This window comes from Ailuropoda melanoleuca, chromosome 20 (assembly GCF_002007445.2).
Source record: "Ailuropoda melanoleuca isolate Jingjing chromosome 20, ASM200744v2, whole genome shotgun sequence".
Taxonomy (NCBI): Eukaryota; Metazoa; Chordata; class Mammalia; order Carnivora; family Ursidae; genus Ailuropoda; species Ailuropoda melanoleuca.
In genome coordinates, this window is record NC_048237.1 from 3,088,273 (window position 1) to 3,104,355 (window position 16,083).

The window sequence follows — 16,083 nt, forward strand, 5'->3', positions numbered from 1 at the left end:
ATCCTCTCTCACTTGAGAGGATATGGTATCCACTTCATTTCTCTGAAAAGAGGCTCCAACCGTTTTCTGAATTCTGTATGTGGCTCCCTGTGGTTGCTCTTTGTCAGGATTAATTAAAACAAAGTTTTTGTATGTTCTCTCTTCTCTTTTTTTTGAGGATGACACTTTTTCAGGGAGGTCACATTAATTTTTCCAGCTTAACGCATTCTGCCTTAAGTTACCCTAGTGACTGATATCTGCTGCATTACTGAAAATTCTTTAGTAAGGTTTCTGACTGATTTTAATAGAATTTGTGATTAGGAGTTTGACTGGGTTTCTATTCACTCCACCATCTTCCTGGATAATTTCCCTACCCTGTCGGGTCTTTCTATCCTCTGGTTCAATAGAGTCTGGAAAGGACCCAAGGACCAAAGATGGGATTAGAACCAGAGAGCCAAACACTTTCAATAGAAAATTAGAAAATGCCTTTTTGTGCTTTGTTGCTGCTGTCAAGGTTCATGCTGGGCACAAGAAAAAGGGAGCAAAGATGGAGCACTGAAATAAAATCTTATCACAAACCCCTTAACTCGATGTATTAGCTGCATTCCTAAAGTTTCTAAACCTTCCAGGCATCTTGCAAGCAGCAAAGGCTATGTTGGTTTCTCTAGCTACAAATGAGGGAAATGCTAAATTATTTCCAAGGTCTTTTTCTGGCTCTGAATTTCTTCGACATTAAATAATATTGAAGCTGTGGGTTCGGGCATTCATTGATGTGACCAGAATTATCCCCGCTTCCTGCTACCTCACCTTCAAAATGCCCACGTGCGTGTGTGTGTGCGTGCATGTGTGTGCATGCACACACGAACACCTGCTCTGATTTCCTCATTTGTAAATTTTTCAAATCAACTCTTATTAAACGTAAAATGAAACCGCGAAAGGGACAGTAAGGGAACTGAATAGGAAGCTGGTCTCTCCGGAATCACGGCAGCTCTGCTCCCCCAGACCTGCTCCAACACATGAGGTGCCTAAGAGTAGAGCCCACAGGACAGCACCCACAGCCCAGCATGACTGAGGCACCAAGACTCCACCCAGTCTGCTCTCCGAGGGGCAGCCCTGCGGCCCTCTGGTGGACACACTGTGGAATCGCAGCCTTCCACGCCTTGCAAGGGCACAGGAGCCCCGCCCCCCACCCCCGTGGGAAGAAAGCCTCTGGTGGTTCTGCCCGAGTGACCTGAAACCCCAACCAAGGGCCTACCCGTGAAGGACAGGCTGGGTCTTTGCCTCAGAAATGGTGGGCTCGTGTCATTTGGAGGCACACTATCCTTGCAGCTCTTAGATCTGAGGCTCAAGAAAACTAGGCTGGATTTCACACTGGGCGATGTTACTCGTTACTAGTATTTTGGGTAATCCCCAAAATAAGAGAACATTTTTTAAATTCAGAATGAAGTTTCTGGGCCCAGGGCTCTTGTCTCTCCTTCGAGCCAGACTCGTGGGTCGAGAAGACACCTGTGGCAGCTACTAGGAGAGAAGTGAGGGGTGGGAGAGGTTTGACAGCCTGTGGCTGGGAGGGCGTGGCTCCCTTAAACAGTGATCAGCCAATAACAATGCGTGGCCCTTTGCCAATTCAAATCATGTAAGCAACAAATACTTGTTATTCACTTTGTGCCAATCATGGCTATTTGCTCTCAGATCTCTTCCGTGTGCTCTGCAAACACTGTTCCCTGTTTACCCTCGCCAACTGCCTTCCAGCTGGAATGGCCAGCAGAAGGCCCTAGCAGCAGGGGAGAGGTCGGGAAGTAAGAGAAACCAGATTATGTTTTCCATCCCTCTCTCCATATTTTAAGCATCATTTTCCTGCAGTGGGCCCACGTCCTCACCAGACAGCCCCTCTCTGCAGGGTCCTGGGCAGTCCCTGCCTTAGTAGAGCCTCGGCTTTGGACTGTAGCGACACCATCCCTCCCCTGGGTCCTTCGAGGCTTGGTGGTCGCGGCAGCTTCCTTCGGGTGCTAATAGCTGGTTGTTTCTTCAGCCCATTCAGCTTCTTTTTTTTTTAAGATTTTATTTATTTAACAGAGAGAGACAGCCAGCGAGAGAGGGAACACAAGCAGGGGGAGTGGGAGAGGAAGAAGCAGGCTCCCAGCGGAGAAGCCTGATATGGGACTCGATCCCAGAACGCCGGGATCACGCCCTGAGCTGAAGGCAGACGCTTAACAACTGCACCACCCAGGCGCCCCAGCCCATTCAGCTTCTGACCTCTGTCCCTAACCTGTGTGGTCCATTCCGTGTTTTCAATCCCCTCTGTGAAGTGGCCAGGACAATGCTGTTGTACTTGGGAATAGGGATAAGGCAGTGAGCAGGACGGGCTCACAGTCGATCAAGGAAAACAAATACTAAATAAACAATCTCAGTGTAAGTATTTCAAAAGGGAATTGCACAGGAATGTGGCGCAGAGAGACCTGATCTAAAATCAGAATAAACTGTGCAGCTCCACAGGTGACACCAGACGCTCTAAGTACGTGAGTCTTTACACCGAGCTATGGTGGCAGCACGGCGGGTTTGAACGCTGCTTCTCAGCCCCCCTGGCTCCAGCAGGGAGGAAAGGAAGGGTCTCTAGCGAAAGGGGAAGTTAGGGCTTTCAAGCAGGATCCTGTTCGTGGTACCACTGAGAAAATGGAACGGAGTTACTCTGGCTGCCATCTAAGCCCAGCCTGGTCCGGCCAGGGGGAGGGACTGGCATCGTGGAGAGATGTACTGTCCATCCCCCTGGCAACCTTCAAAAGCACGAGAGTCAGGCCATGCCCGGGCCAAGCCCACCTCAGAGAAAACGGTTTCCCGAACACTGAAGCTGCAACACGACAGGATTTTCTGGGCGTCTTCCCAACCCAGCCCCGCAGGGTGAGCACGGGGACAGGGGAGCCAGCGGCTGCCGGGCTCCTGTGCACCGACAGGTTCCTAGTCTTGTCTGACAGGTTCTTGTCCTGTCCAGCGTGGGGTACCCTGATCATCTCCATTTAGCCCGTCAGTACTGACGAGTTCCAGAGTTAATACCTTGACTCCTCTTGACAAATCATAAAAGCTCTAAATTTACAGATCAGATGAGGCAGACAGACTTCCTTCACGTTTGCCGTTCAAATCACTGTTTACAAGATCTAAAGTGTGTTTTTTGAATGGAGGTTTTCCAACTGCCTACTACAGACGAGAGTCATTACTCGAATGTATGGCCATTCCAAGCCACCCTGCCTTGCAGAATTCCCTGATACCGAATGAGGGAGAGAGCATGTTGGAGAGTCTACCCCTCTTTCCAAATTCACTGCCCAATCTAGGTTCGTATGAGACCCTAGTACAGCTAATAACATTTCAACTCAACACACTACCACCCACAGGGCTCGGTCTTGCCTTTGAACTCCAATTACTTATAGTGTCAAAACCCGTGACTCAAGAACTCACGATGGGTGGGCGCCTGGGTGGCTCAGTCGGTTAAGCGTCTGCCTTTGGCTCAGGTCATGATCCCAGGGTCCTTGGACAGAGTCCCGCATCAGGCTCCTTGCTCAGTGGGGAGCCTGCTTGTCCTTCTGCCTCTGCCTGCCACGCCCCCTGCTTGTGCTCTCTCACTCTCCCTCTGACAAATAAATAAAATCTTTAAAAAAAAAAAAAAAAGATCATGATGGGTCAGTTATGGTAACTGAGTCAGACCAAGAAAAAGAGGGAGCCCAGGTGTTGCTTGAGACTCTGGGCTCCATGAGAAAATGAAGCCCTAATGCCCTAGGGCATCTATTGTATGTAATAAACTAACCCACTTTTAGAATGGTACGAGCGAGGGTACCATCCTTGGGAGAACTGAGAAAGTAGTCACCCAAATAATATTCTATAGACCTCAATTCTCTTCTGGAGCCCCTGTTGAGGAAGGCTGGCCCAAGAGCAGAAGCTGGTTCCAGTAATACTTCTGTCACTCTCTTGAACCTGTCTAGTTCAAAGGACCACACACAAATGATTACACTCACAGCATTAGCACTAGTCTGGAAGGAGTTTATTTTAAGAATATGGATATAATAAAGGCATAGTGAGAGAACCTGGAAAAGCAACCAAAGGAGCCCCCAAGAAGTCCACACCCTGGTCTCCTGATGGCCTTTTATCTTCCTTCTGCACGTGTGAGACCCAGCAGATGCTTATCAACGAACCAAACCCATTCAATTTTAACAGAATACGAACAAAAACATTAGACCTATTTTTATCTGACCAGATCACCTTTGCAGGGTCCATTTTCTGGAGAGATCTCCATAGGAATGCCTACTCCCAACTACCCCCACAGAGCCTTGTAGGCAGGGAGGGGACTAAGACGCTGGAGTGAAGAACAGGTGGGGCAGGGAGGAAGGATTGTGTTATCTGCCTAGAGCTTCCAGAACCCTCCCTGGCGCCAGGGAGAGCTTGGGGGGGAGGGCGGGGGAGAGATGCAATGGAAGGCTGGGAAGGAGGTACAGATAAATAACACTTAGTTTAGCACTTTTTTTTTAGCAGTTGTTTTCGGGATGTTTCATTGACATGTCCTCGCCCCTCAGCTAGATTGTAAATTCCTTGCATGCAAGGACTAAGTTCATGCCGTAAATCTTTAATCTCCTACAGTGTTCAGCACGGTGCTCCACTGCAGATGCTTAGTCAGCATACTGCTGATTAATTAGAATCTGCTTTGGGTAAAAAATGTGTATCCTTGCAACAATTACAGTATGAGGTTTATGTGAAAGTACTGCATGAATATTATAAAGTTTAAAATACTGAATACTCGGGGCACTATGAGCCGTCCTGCCCCACCATGCCTCATGGGAGCCACCCCACCCCACCCCACCCGAATGTCCGACACAGATAGAACCCTGAGCTAGGGAGTCTCTCCTCACCACTGGACTGAGCAGAGCTGCCCCTGGAGACAGAGCCTAAAGGCTTCTTTCTCAATTTTCCAGAAACAGCAGTCGGGATGGAAACTGAGGACAAAACTAACCCCCACACACATTCCACCCCTGCTCTGCTCCCTCAAGTTGAAGCTTCCTCTTACCCCACCCCCATGTGGGTGCCCACACCCGCTTTATGGCTGAGTTCTAGAGTCTCACGGATATCAGGAACCAGCTTGTACTGCCTCCCCCAGGGTTGGCAGCTCAGCCGGGCGGGGGTCTGGTACTCTTCTGCGGTCTTGGGACGCATTTCAGGCTGGGCCTCGCAGGGTCCTGTCCCTGGCATGGCTCCCCTGGCATGGCTCTCGGACTGGTCAGCCTAGAACTTGGGTAGTCAACACCTTGGGGGGAATATGATACTGACTCTCACAACCCAAACTCACATGAAATTGATTGAGTCTCAAAAACCAACGGAGTAGATTTCAGCGGGGAACGCTAACTCCCAGTGATGAGAACCGGTGTCAGCCGGGACCCACACCTCCTACCCGGAATAACAATCCGAAAGCAGCGGAACGAATGCAGAATCAGCTGGGAGGGAGTTGGCTGGTGCTGAAGGATCCTTCAACCAGACCTTGACCGTCCTAACAAGCACCCACCTTCCACGCTGCAGCACACCTTTGGGGTGACCAAGATGGCCGCATCTACCAGAAAACATGGCTTTCCCCCGGGACAATACTAGAAACCCGATAAATTCTTAACTCACAGCTGTCTTCCGCCAAAACCTCATAAGCTGACCTCTCCTTCCTTTTTCCTTAACCATCCCATTGAGTTTTCAATATTATCTTAGCTCTTTACTAAATATGGCCCCATCTTACATCATGTACTGACAACTAAGGATCTTCGACTGACACCACAATGGCAGGGCTCCCGAGGCTTTGCTGGGGAGATGGGTGTCTCGCCCTTCCTTTGCTCTGCCTTCCAGAGTTCATCCCCGCTGCACTTTGGGAACTGGTGCTCTTTTCTCTCCACTCATGGCCTCCAGTGGACTTCGGCAGCCAGGTCTGCCCTGGGATCTCTACTGATCTGACCGACAGAAGCTTGTCTGACCTCTTCGCTCGGTCTCATTGCCTGTTGGGGATCATGGTGATGCGTCATCCTCCCTTCCTTTAAGGGTCCTGCATTTAGCCCCCCAGGGTAAATGCAGAGCAGTTCTGAACACCCCACCTCTCTCCACCGAAGGCCAGAGCTCTGGGATAAGTATTCTGCCGTGCAGTCAGGCATACCCTCTGGCTCTGCTCCAAGGCAAACTTGGTCTTCCTATTTCTGCCAGTCTGCAAAAATGAACACTCAACCATCATGACCTTTATACCATATTTATCAACCTTAGCGAAGGGAAATCTGGACTTTGAAAGCTATTCGGCAGGCTTGACTGCCCAAAGAAGTTCAAAGCCCAGCCTAACCAATTGTGTCAAAGTTGATGGTGTTCTCTAGGCCCATGACTAATACATTTTTATTCAATATCTTTTAAGTCGCTGTACTCAAATAGGCAATAAGACCTGGAAAATGATCCACAGTTCTGAATTTGGAGCGCCCAGGAAACTTTCCAGCTCAGTGAACTCTACACAAATAGAGACAGCTTAATGTGCTCTAGGACAGTGGCTTTCAACCTTTTTAGCTCCCCAGTAAGAAATGCAAGTTAAACGGCAACCCGGTATACAGACACCCACAGGCACGCACGCACATGCCCACATGCTCACAACTCTACGTCACCGAAACAGAGCTTTCTTAAAGAGATTTATTAAGAAATATTTTCAGGGGGGTGCCTGGGTGGCACAGCGGTTAAACGTCTGCCTTCGGCTCAGGGCGTGATCCCGGCGTTATGGGATCGAGCCCCACATCAGGCTCCTCTGCTGTGAGCCCTGCTTCTTCCTCTCCCACTCCCCCTGATTGTGTTCCCTCTCTCGCTGGCTGTCTCTATCTCTGTCAAATAAATAAATAAAATCTTTAAAAAAATATATATATATATTCAGGGATAAGAGTTAGAGGAGGTGAGGAGTCTAGGCCACGTAAGGTGCAATTTCGAGCCAAGTCACGCAGAGGGTAATCTGGACTTGGGGGGCTTGGGGGACACTGTGGGTCACACCTCAAAGGCATCTCAGGGAGAAGACAAAAAGAACTAGAGTATGTGTATCTCATTCCCAACGGTCTTTGGTTAAGGGCCATGAAGGGAGGGAAGGGACATTCTTAGGCCCCTGGCTTTCCCGTACCTTCCAACAACATGCTGCCTTTGGGGAAAGAGCAGGCCCTGGATTTCCCCTGCCCTGCACGGAAGTACAGGGATCCCAGGGGACGCGGGCAGAGGAGAGACTGCTACGTTTTCTACTCTGGTTTTTCATTGCTGCGTTTTGTTTTTTTATTTGCCGGCCATGGATTTGAATCTCAATGCGGCCCCTTACAATCTGTTATTTTACCTGCTTGAGGCTTTTCCTCATTCCTAAAATGAGAATAATAATATCAACTTTGATCGTGGTGGTGAGAATCAGAATTGACACAGATATCCCTAGCAAATAGTAGGCGCTCAACTTGTAGCTATTATGGTCAATAAATGTATCCTCAAAATGACTCCAAAGAGTAGTACAAAAATTTCCTTATGCTCTTGACTGATTTCAAGACATGCATGCATAAAAACCCAAGGGGTGGAGTATGGGTTCTTTTGCAGAAGTACCAACCGTGTCTGCACGAATATTCACCACTTCCTGCCTCCATGTCTTTGTTTTTTATTCCCTTTGACTAATGAAGCTTATTTAAGCTCTGTCTTAAATGTCTCTCTTTCATAAAGCTTTTCCAGACCACCCGAACTAAAAATACTCTCTCCCTCCTCCGAATTGCCATGCCATTCTATTTGAAATTATTTTATGGCACTTTTTCCACTCTCTTTTTTCCTCTCTGCAATAGCTATTAAAATCCTGACTTGGGAACAGATAGACAAATCAATGGAATGAGATAGAAACCAGAAATAAGCTCAAATACATATGGGAATAATGAAGAAATCAAGACGTGGAGGAAAAACTCCAACAGGGCTGAGATAACTGGCTAACCATTGGGGGAGAAGGTTAACCTGGGTCTTTATTTCACTTCTCATACAAACGCTTCTCATATCAGATGGCCCAAAGATTTAAACACACACACAAATATTGAATAACTACATGAAAACATGAGTGAATTTCTTTATCCTCTTGGAGTAAGAAAGGCCTTTCTGAGCATGACATAAAACTCAGAAGCCATAAGAGAAAAGATAAATAAATTTGAGTCCATAAAAATTTAAAACACCTACATGACATTAAAAAGACATAAATTCAACAGTCAAACTGAGAAAAATATTTGCAAGTCGTGACAATCAACCGGTTAATGTCCTTTCATAAAGCGTCTATAAGAATAGATAAGAAAGCAAACAACCCAATAAAAGTGGACAAAGGACACGAATAAGCAGTTTATGAAACAAGAAATACAAATACCTGTAAACATATGAAAAGATATTCAATCATCTTAATAAAGAACTGTAAATTAAAAAAAAAAATGTTTTCACCCAGATAGGCAAAAATTAAGATGTTCGGTGAAACTACACGCCAGGAGGCTGTGAGGACCCGGGCGCCATCACACTGAATTGCCCTTTAGGAAGGTTCCCTGAGACCAGAGAAGGGCAAGCTTTTCTGGAGGGCAACTGACAATTTCTATCAAATGCCAAAGGTACATATCCTTGCCTTAATGACTCAACTATTGACATGGGTTTAGTATGAGTTCTCCTAGCTGTATGTACAAAGACGCTATTGCAACATCATCTGTATTCGAGAAAAGTCAAAAACAACTAAAAACAATAGGGGACTGGCAAATGATAGCCCATCCAGATAATGAAAGAAGGAACAAGAATGAAGTTGATCTGTATGGCCCTGCTGGTCAAAGATCTCCAGGATACACCAAGCAGGTTAAGCAGCGGACGCCCACACACACACACACTGGCACACACACTGGCACACAAATGAGTGCACATAAAAAATGAACACTGAATAGGGCCTTTGCTCTAGTTAACTGTATTGCATCAGCGTCAATGTCCCGGTCTTGATACTGTATTACAGATGTCACCTCTGTAAGGTGTCATCACTGGGGGAGACTGAAGGAAGCATACCCTGGGACACTAGGTCCTACTTTGGAGTCTATCATTGCTTCAAAATAAACAGGTTGTTTTAAAAAAAACAAGGTGCAGAATGTGTGCATCATGTGATTCTTTTTAAGAAGTATCAAAAGGTAAGAACCTTCCCTATGTCATTACATTCAAAACGAGTGGGTAGGGGCGCCTGGGTGGCACAGCGGTTAAGCATCTGCCTTCGGCTCAGGGCGTGATCCCGGCGTTATGGGATCGAGCCCCACATCAGGCTCTTCCGCTAAGAGCCTGCTTCTTCCTCTCCCACTCCCCCTGCTTGTGTTCTCTCTCTCGCTGGCTGTCTCTATCTCTGTCAAATAAATAAATAAAATCTTAAAAAAAAACGAGTGGGTAGAGTGTATGCAACCAGAAGGACAAACACACCCATCCCCTTTATTCCCAAGGGTTTGCTTGAGACAAAAGGATAATAAATGCTTCCCCATTTCCTTTGCAGAGATTAAAAGGAGTGCTGTTTGGCTCAAGAATTTGGTCTGGCCCAACAAAGGAGAAAGCCCTCAGAAGCAGACTGCTCGGTCCTTCGGCAAGGCTTGTGACGGCGCTTCTTCCCTTCATACCACAGGCCTCATACACTGTTCTAAAAGCAAGTTATACACAACTAATGAAGCATCGAACTTTGCATCGGAATCCGGGGATGTACTGTATGGTGACTAACATAATAAAATAAAAAAATGAATAAACAAAAATAAATAAAAGCAAGGTAAAGGAACGAAACTGCTTTGCATAATAATGTCAAACGTTATCTCCAGAGAGCGCAGGCTGGCACCTCTAGGGACAGGGCTCTCTTTCTTAATGTAGCTTCGGGTAGCATTGTCCCTGAGAATGGCTGTTGGTTCTTGGAAGGATGTGTGTGTGTGTGTGTGTGTGTGTGTGTGTGTGTGTTCAGTTCCTCACAGGAAAACGGAATACCTCAGGAGAGGCAAGGGGACATGTGTTCGTCTCACCCTACCAGTGAGATCTCACAGGAAACACGTGGAGTTCCAGAACCAGACTTGCACTATCGTGCCAGCCGGAGCCAGCCAAAGCCCACCCTGCAATTTTCTACCAGTGCCCCCCAACAAATAAGTCAAACTAGCAGGAGTTAATAGCTTCAGGACACTCTTGCTTCAGACTTCTCCGAGGCTCTGATTCCAGGACAAGGACAGATCCTCTGGGAGAAGAGCTCCTGTTGTTGCACTGGAAAGATTCTGAAGAAACTGTTAACTGTGCTTCAAGGCTAAAGACCTTTAGCCCTTGACCTGTGCCCTCTAGCTGATGGCTTAACTAATTATAGCTTCTCTGGGATGTCAACAGAATACCGACTCTGAGGAAATAAGGAACCAGACATTCTAAGAAGATCAAGCTTGTCCACACTAGAAACTAGGCTTCCCCTGATGCTAGCAAGTCTGCCTGAGATCATATCAAGAATAATGAGCTGCTACACGACTGCTTCCCCTGCATGTGGACCCTCACCACTTCCCGGTGCTTCCCCCTGAAAAACCCTATTTGGTCCAGGACTTTGGAGATGGTCTTTGGACACTAGTCCGCCAACTTCTCAGGTTACCCGCTTCCTAAATAAAGCAAACTTTCCTTCCCAACCCACACTTGTCTCTAGAGTATGGCTTTCGAATGCCAAGCAGCCACACTTGGGTTTTGGTAACAAAAGAGGCTGCCAGTGAGTCCTCAGCGAAGCAAATGCCTGGTTGGAGTCAGGAGCCAAAAGGGTTGAGTGGGAGTAACACCTGCAAAAGGAGAGGGAGGCAGCAGCCCCGAGGAGGAAGAGCTGTTGGACCTGAGCAGATCTGACAATAACCAGCCCAACAGGAAGCTCTGAAGCGAAGACGGTGTGTTAGAGGAGCCCCGTGTTGGGCACAAGCGGGAAGGTCCTTGTTCCGCTGCCCTGCTAATCAGTGACTGGGGCCAGCCTGAGAAGGAGTTAACTGGCTGCTGACGGCTGGCCGCTAATCAGGCTCCCAGGAGCCAGCACCAGTCCTTTCTAGAAGGAAGATCTGAGCTGTTTTCTGCATCTCCACACCTGCATCTTATAAGGACTGTCTCTGTGGGAGAAAAGGGGGAAACCACAATTTTGAAAACAGGGAATTTGTGCCTATAAGGGACCCAAGAGGAATTCACATTCGGCATCCCTTTTGGGGGGATCTCTCCCTCTGTATTGTAATTCACGCTACTCACAATTCCTCTGAGAATTTCTTGGCATGATGGAATCGTGAGGAATAAAGAATGAGGCAGCTGGGGAAGTGTGGCCTTCCTCATCTTGTCCCTGCCCCAAAGCCTGCAACACAGCATCCACATGGAAACCACAAGAAAGCTAGGATCTTGGAGTTGCCAGAAGGGACCAGTAGCAGAGAGCACTGAAGCCCAAGATGGGGCCAACTGCTACCTGAAAATAGACTGGGGAACACCCCCCCACACCACCGCCACCCGTTCTTAATACAGTGGCAAAAGTAATCCTGGGTGTGAGGGAAAAGAGAAGCCAATGCCTGTTTTATAAGAACCTTCTGCCTACCGCTGCCTGGAGCTCCTGAAAAGGGCCTGTACAAAGACTGGATGCATGAAACTAAATGGTGTTCATGAACAGTGGCCTAAATACAAGGCAATCGGGGACAAAAATTGAAAAACCAGAAACTCAATAAGCTATAGAATAGAGTTAGGAACTTCTAGACAGGTCAGTATCTCACAAAATGAATAAGTCATTGCATTTCTACTTTTCCTTAGTTTGTTTTGTCTTTTGTCAACTTGACACCCAACACAGGGCTTGGACTCACACCTGAGATCAAGAGTCACGTGCTCTGTGGACTGAGCCAGCCGGGCGCCCCAAGCAAGCCACTGCATTTGAATGACCAGAGACGTGTCAGTCTCTGTCACTGACAGATATGTTCACTGCTTTAGTTTTGGGTTTTGTTTTGGGGGTGCTTTTTTGGGAGGGGGTGTTTTTGCTTTTTTTTTTTTTTAAGTAAATTAGTTGCCTACATTCAAAAATCAAAGAGTTCATATGAAAATCCAGATCTCTACCTTCGGTTTAAAAAATCCTAAGATCCAGGGGCACCTGGGTGGCACAGCGGTTAAGCGTCTGCCTTCGGCTCAGGGCGTGATCCCGGCGTTATGGGATCGAGCCCCACATCAGGCTCCTCCACTATGAGTCTGCTTCTTCCTCTCCCACTCCCCCTACTTGTGTTCCCTCTCTCGCTGGCTGTCTCTATCTCTGTCAAATAAATAAAATCTTTAAAAAAAGGAAATAAAAAAATAAAAAATAAAAAATCCTAAGATCTGGCATCACAGGGCTGGCGCCTTCGAGAGCAGAAGTGAATACACATCAAGCATGCGGCCTGCAGGTCAGCAGGACCCAGCAACCTCCACAGGCTCCCAGCCACCAAGGCCACACTGTGTCACCATTCTTACCGAGCTTCTGCCGTCGACCAAAGTTTAAACCATTCTATGTGCCACATAGAAGAGGTTAGGACAACAGGAAAACTCACTTGAAGAAAACAGATCCATCAGAACGGGTCAAACCTTTTCAAGGTAATTTGACCATAGCCATCAATTGAAAACATTTGACCCACAGAACGAACGTACCTGCACCGAACACAAAAAATATATAGACCCAAGCTTGTGCACGGTAGCTCTGTTTGAAATAGCAAAACACTGGAAGTGACTTAAATGTTCATCACTCGGAGACTGGCTAAATAAACTATGGACTATCCACACAACGGAATACTGTACAGCTATTTTTAAAAGGGAGAGAGAGAATAAAGTAGATCTATTGTGTACCACTCAGAACATTTTCTAAGAATGTATTTTAAGAAATGAAAGAAATAAAGGAGAAAAAGGGAGAAAGGGAGGAAGCAAGCAGTTTGAAGGACAGTATGAATAGTGTTCTTCCATGTGTGGGAAACATTTTTAAGGGAAAAATGCATGTGATGCATAGGAAACTTCTAGAAGAATATACCAGACCAGGAGCTACCTAGGGGAGCAGGCAGAAGAAGCATAAGGAAGAGTTACCTTTTTACTTTTCACTTTAAAACCTTCTGTTTCGGGGCACCTGGGTGGCACAGCGGTTAAGCGTCTGCCTTCAGCTCAGGGCGTGATCCCGGCGTTGTGGGATCGAGCCCCACATGGCTCCTCTGCTATGAGCCTGCTTCTTCCTCTCCCATTCCTCCTGCTTGTTGTTCCCTCTCTCGCTGGCTGTCTCTATCTCTGTCAAATAAATAAATAAAATCTTTAAAAAAAAAAAACAAAAAAAAAACCTTCTGTTTCTTTTTAAAATCATGAACATGTGTTATTTGTATAATTTAAAGACTAGGTATTTAATGATTAAAACAACAGTGCTGAAAGTAAAATTCCAATTCAGAGAAAATTAATTTCTATGAAAACTGTCATTCCCCAACAACGTCAGAAAAACGAAGCATAGCTATTCAACATACACAGCAGGTCGGATTGTCACGACTCACTCTGATTTCACATGCGGGGATAAAAATGCTTCATCAGATTAGAAATATTCAATACAACTTATAAAAAGCACCAACCCCTTGCCACATTTAATAAGTGGGCGTTCAGTAAAGGTCGCTGTTATCCCACAGCCCTCCCACGCTGCCCAGTCCAGACTTGTGTCAATGACCAACCTAGGATGATTATTGCAAAATGCAAGATTTAAATGCCATCCCAGGTGAATGTCCGCCTCAAGGAAGATGGGAGTGTCCCCCCAAGAAGGAAGGCATTTCCTCGGGATCTGCAGATAGTACCACCTCCATACATACGAGAGCCATCCCGTTGCCTATTAATGTTCCCCGTTTCAAAGAGACGCCTACACAGCCGCATATTCCCCCAAAGATTTCCTTACCCTCCCTCACCCCCCACCCCACCCCCAGTCTCCAACAAACCAGCTTGATGAAGAGTAGGAGCTAGAGACACCCACACCCCTTGCCTTCCCTCTACCTTCTCCTGTCCACAGATCCCCTCCCTAATGTCCCCTTGCTCTCTCCAAAGAAATGGCACTGGAGACCAGATATCCTCCTGCGCAGGCGAGGAGGGGCCATGTGATGTTCCCTAGGCCAGAATTCCCTTTTTTCAGAACCCTTTGCTCTTTGCGGTGTGGGCTCCCTCCTCCTCCCCCAACCTCAGCCCCAGGATCTGGCTGCCCACCTCTGAGCAGGAGATGAAGAGAGATCAGATTTGCCCTGGAGGCCTGTCCCTGTGAACCCAAAGCCCTGAGAATGTGAGCTCCAATGCTACAACACTCTCCCCACAGGCCCACAGCTGGAGAGCACTGGGAAGGGTTCCCACAGTGCATTAGCTCTGAACAGGGGAGGAGGAAAAGGAGTGTCATGCTATCCAGCCTCTGTTGTCAATAATTCATGAGGTTCAGACTGAGGGGCACCAGTCAGACAGTCAGTCTTCCCCGGACATGGGGAAAATTAGACTTGAACTCTCTTATCTCATCAGGATGTGCTGAGTACCAGAGCTGAGCACTGCAGCTGTAGCCCCTTGCTTGAGGAATATACGACAAAGCCAGTGCGCGCCTGATAGATTACTTGTATCCATCCGTCCCCTTTTGAACATAGAAATCCTTTTTTCACTGCCCTGCAGAACTACACATATACTAAATCTCTAGCAAGTATGAATTCTATTAAACAGCGACTCCCCGAACTGAATTTCACAGACCAGGATTCTCTCTCCGCTCATTGTAAGGACTGACATAGAGTTGCCAGACTGGTGATTTCACCAACTAAGAACACTTTTCTCAAACTACCCATCTGCTTTCATCATCTTTTCTTAACAAAAAGACTAACCCCCCCCCCAAAAAAAGGAGCAAAAGCATATCCCCGAATAAAGAACTGTCAAGTTAAATAAGCTTAGCTTTTTGAAACTCACTCTTTCGTCTTTCTCTGTCTCAGTTCACCTGGAATGAGTGCAAACTTTGCCATAGACCAGCACCCCCACTGCTCAGCCTGGCATTTGGAGGGCACTGGGCTAAACCAATTCAGCCACTGACACTTGGGTCTGTTGGGGCCTTTCTGCGGTGTCCCATAAGCCATCCAGATTTATTAATTCTCCCAGAAACCTAGAAAGGAGATCATTTCAGCCTGCTCGGCAGAAGTGTAGGGTGAAGTCTTGGACACAGAATTTATAGCTCGAGAGGACTTGATTCACCATCTCCCCCACCGTCCTCTGTTTACAGATGAAGAGCCTGGCCTGTAGCAACGATAATAGTAAGTCTACAGTGGCAATAATTACTATGTGTTTAGAAGTTTCCAGTTTATAAAGCACTTTTACATTCAATGAATATTTATTGAACCGGGATGGAGGCTAAGACCTGGGGACATGTGATTTAGGAGAATTGAGTACCCCTGAGTTTGTATTTCCACCACTGGCTGGGAGACCCTCTCACCTCTTGCTACCACTCAGGCCCTGTACAATGGGGCAGTCCTCTTGGGGTGGAGGGTTCCAGAAGTCTTGTCCAGTCAGGATCTTTTTCCCTGCACAGTGGTTACCATAGTGATCAGAGTCGGCCCTCCAGGCCTGTGAGGATGGAGGAGACCCTGAGCTAGTGAGAAGGGCCGTGACAGACCTAGCCCCGCGGCTCCTCCTCATCACATCTCTCTCCCAGGCTCCTCCACCCTCACCTGAGGCCCTCACCTGATGACTCCGCGGGGACCACAGGCCTCACTTCCATGGGCAATCTCAAAACATTTGCCCTCTTGTGAGCTATCACATATGTAGACCCAGACTTTCCTGGAGATGGAGGTCCATCTTGACGTTCTGGGAAGAAAAAGAAACCAACTCAAAGCTCCCCCACCCCGAAAAACAGCAGGGTCAAGCGGCGGGACGTTGCCGAGGGCGGGAAAGTCTCTGGGTTCCGGCAAAGAAACCCGGGGAGGGACCGGGACCGCACCGTCCCAAGTCAGCCGGGGCGAAGCCCAGGACCGCGGGGCGCGACGGGCCGTGCGCCGGCAGGGGGCGCCCCGCGGCCACAGCCAGCTCCCGGAGCGAGGGGCGGGCGCCCAGCCGGACTAG

The 16,083-nt window shown here is 47.6% G+C and overlaps 1 long non-coding RNA gene across 1 annotated transcript in view; it reads right to left on the minus strand.

Annotated features, from left to right (window-relative positions):
• Positions 1-13,211: 13,211 nt before the first annotated feature.
• LOC105238453 overlaps positions 13,212-16,083 on the minus strand; it is a 4,389-nt gene continuing 1,517 nt past the window's right edge. The window contains exons 3-5 of the long non-coding RNA XR_004622170.1: positions 15,706-15,828; positions 15,458-15,588; positions 13,212-13,266 (exon numbers count right to left, since the gene is read on the minus strand). This is a non-coding gene — a long non-coding RNA (uncharacterized LOC105238453). The remainder of the gene's footprint in view (positions 13,267-15,457; positions 15,589-15,705; positions 15,829-16,083) is intronic.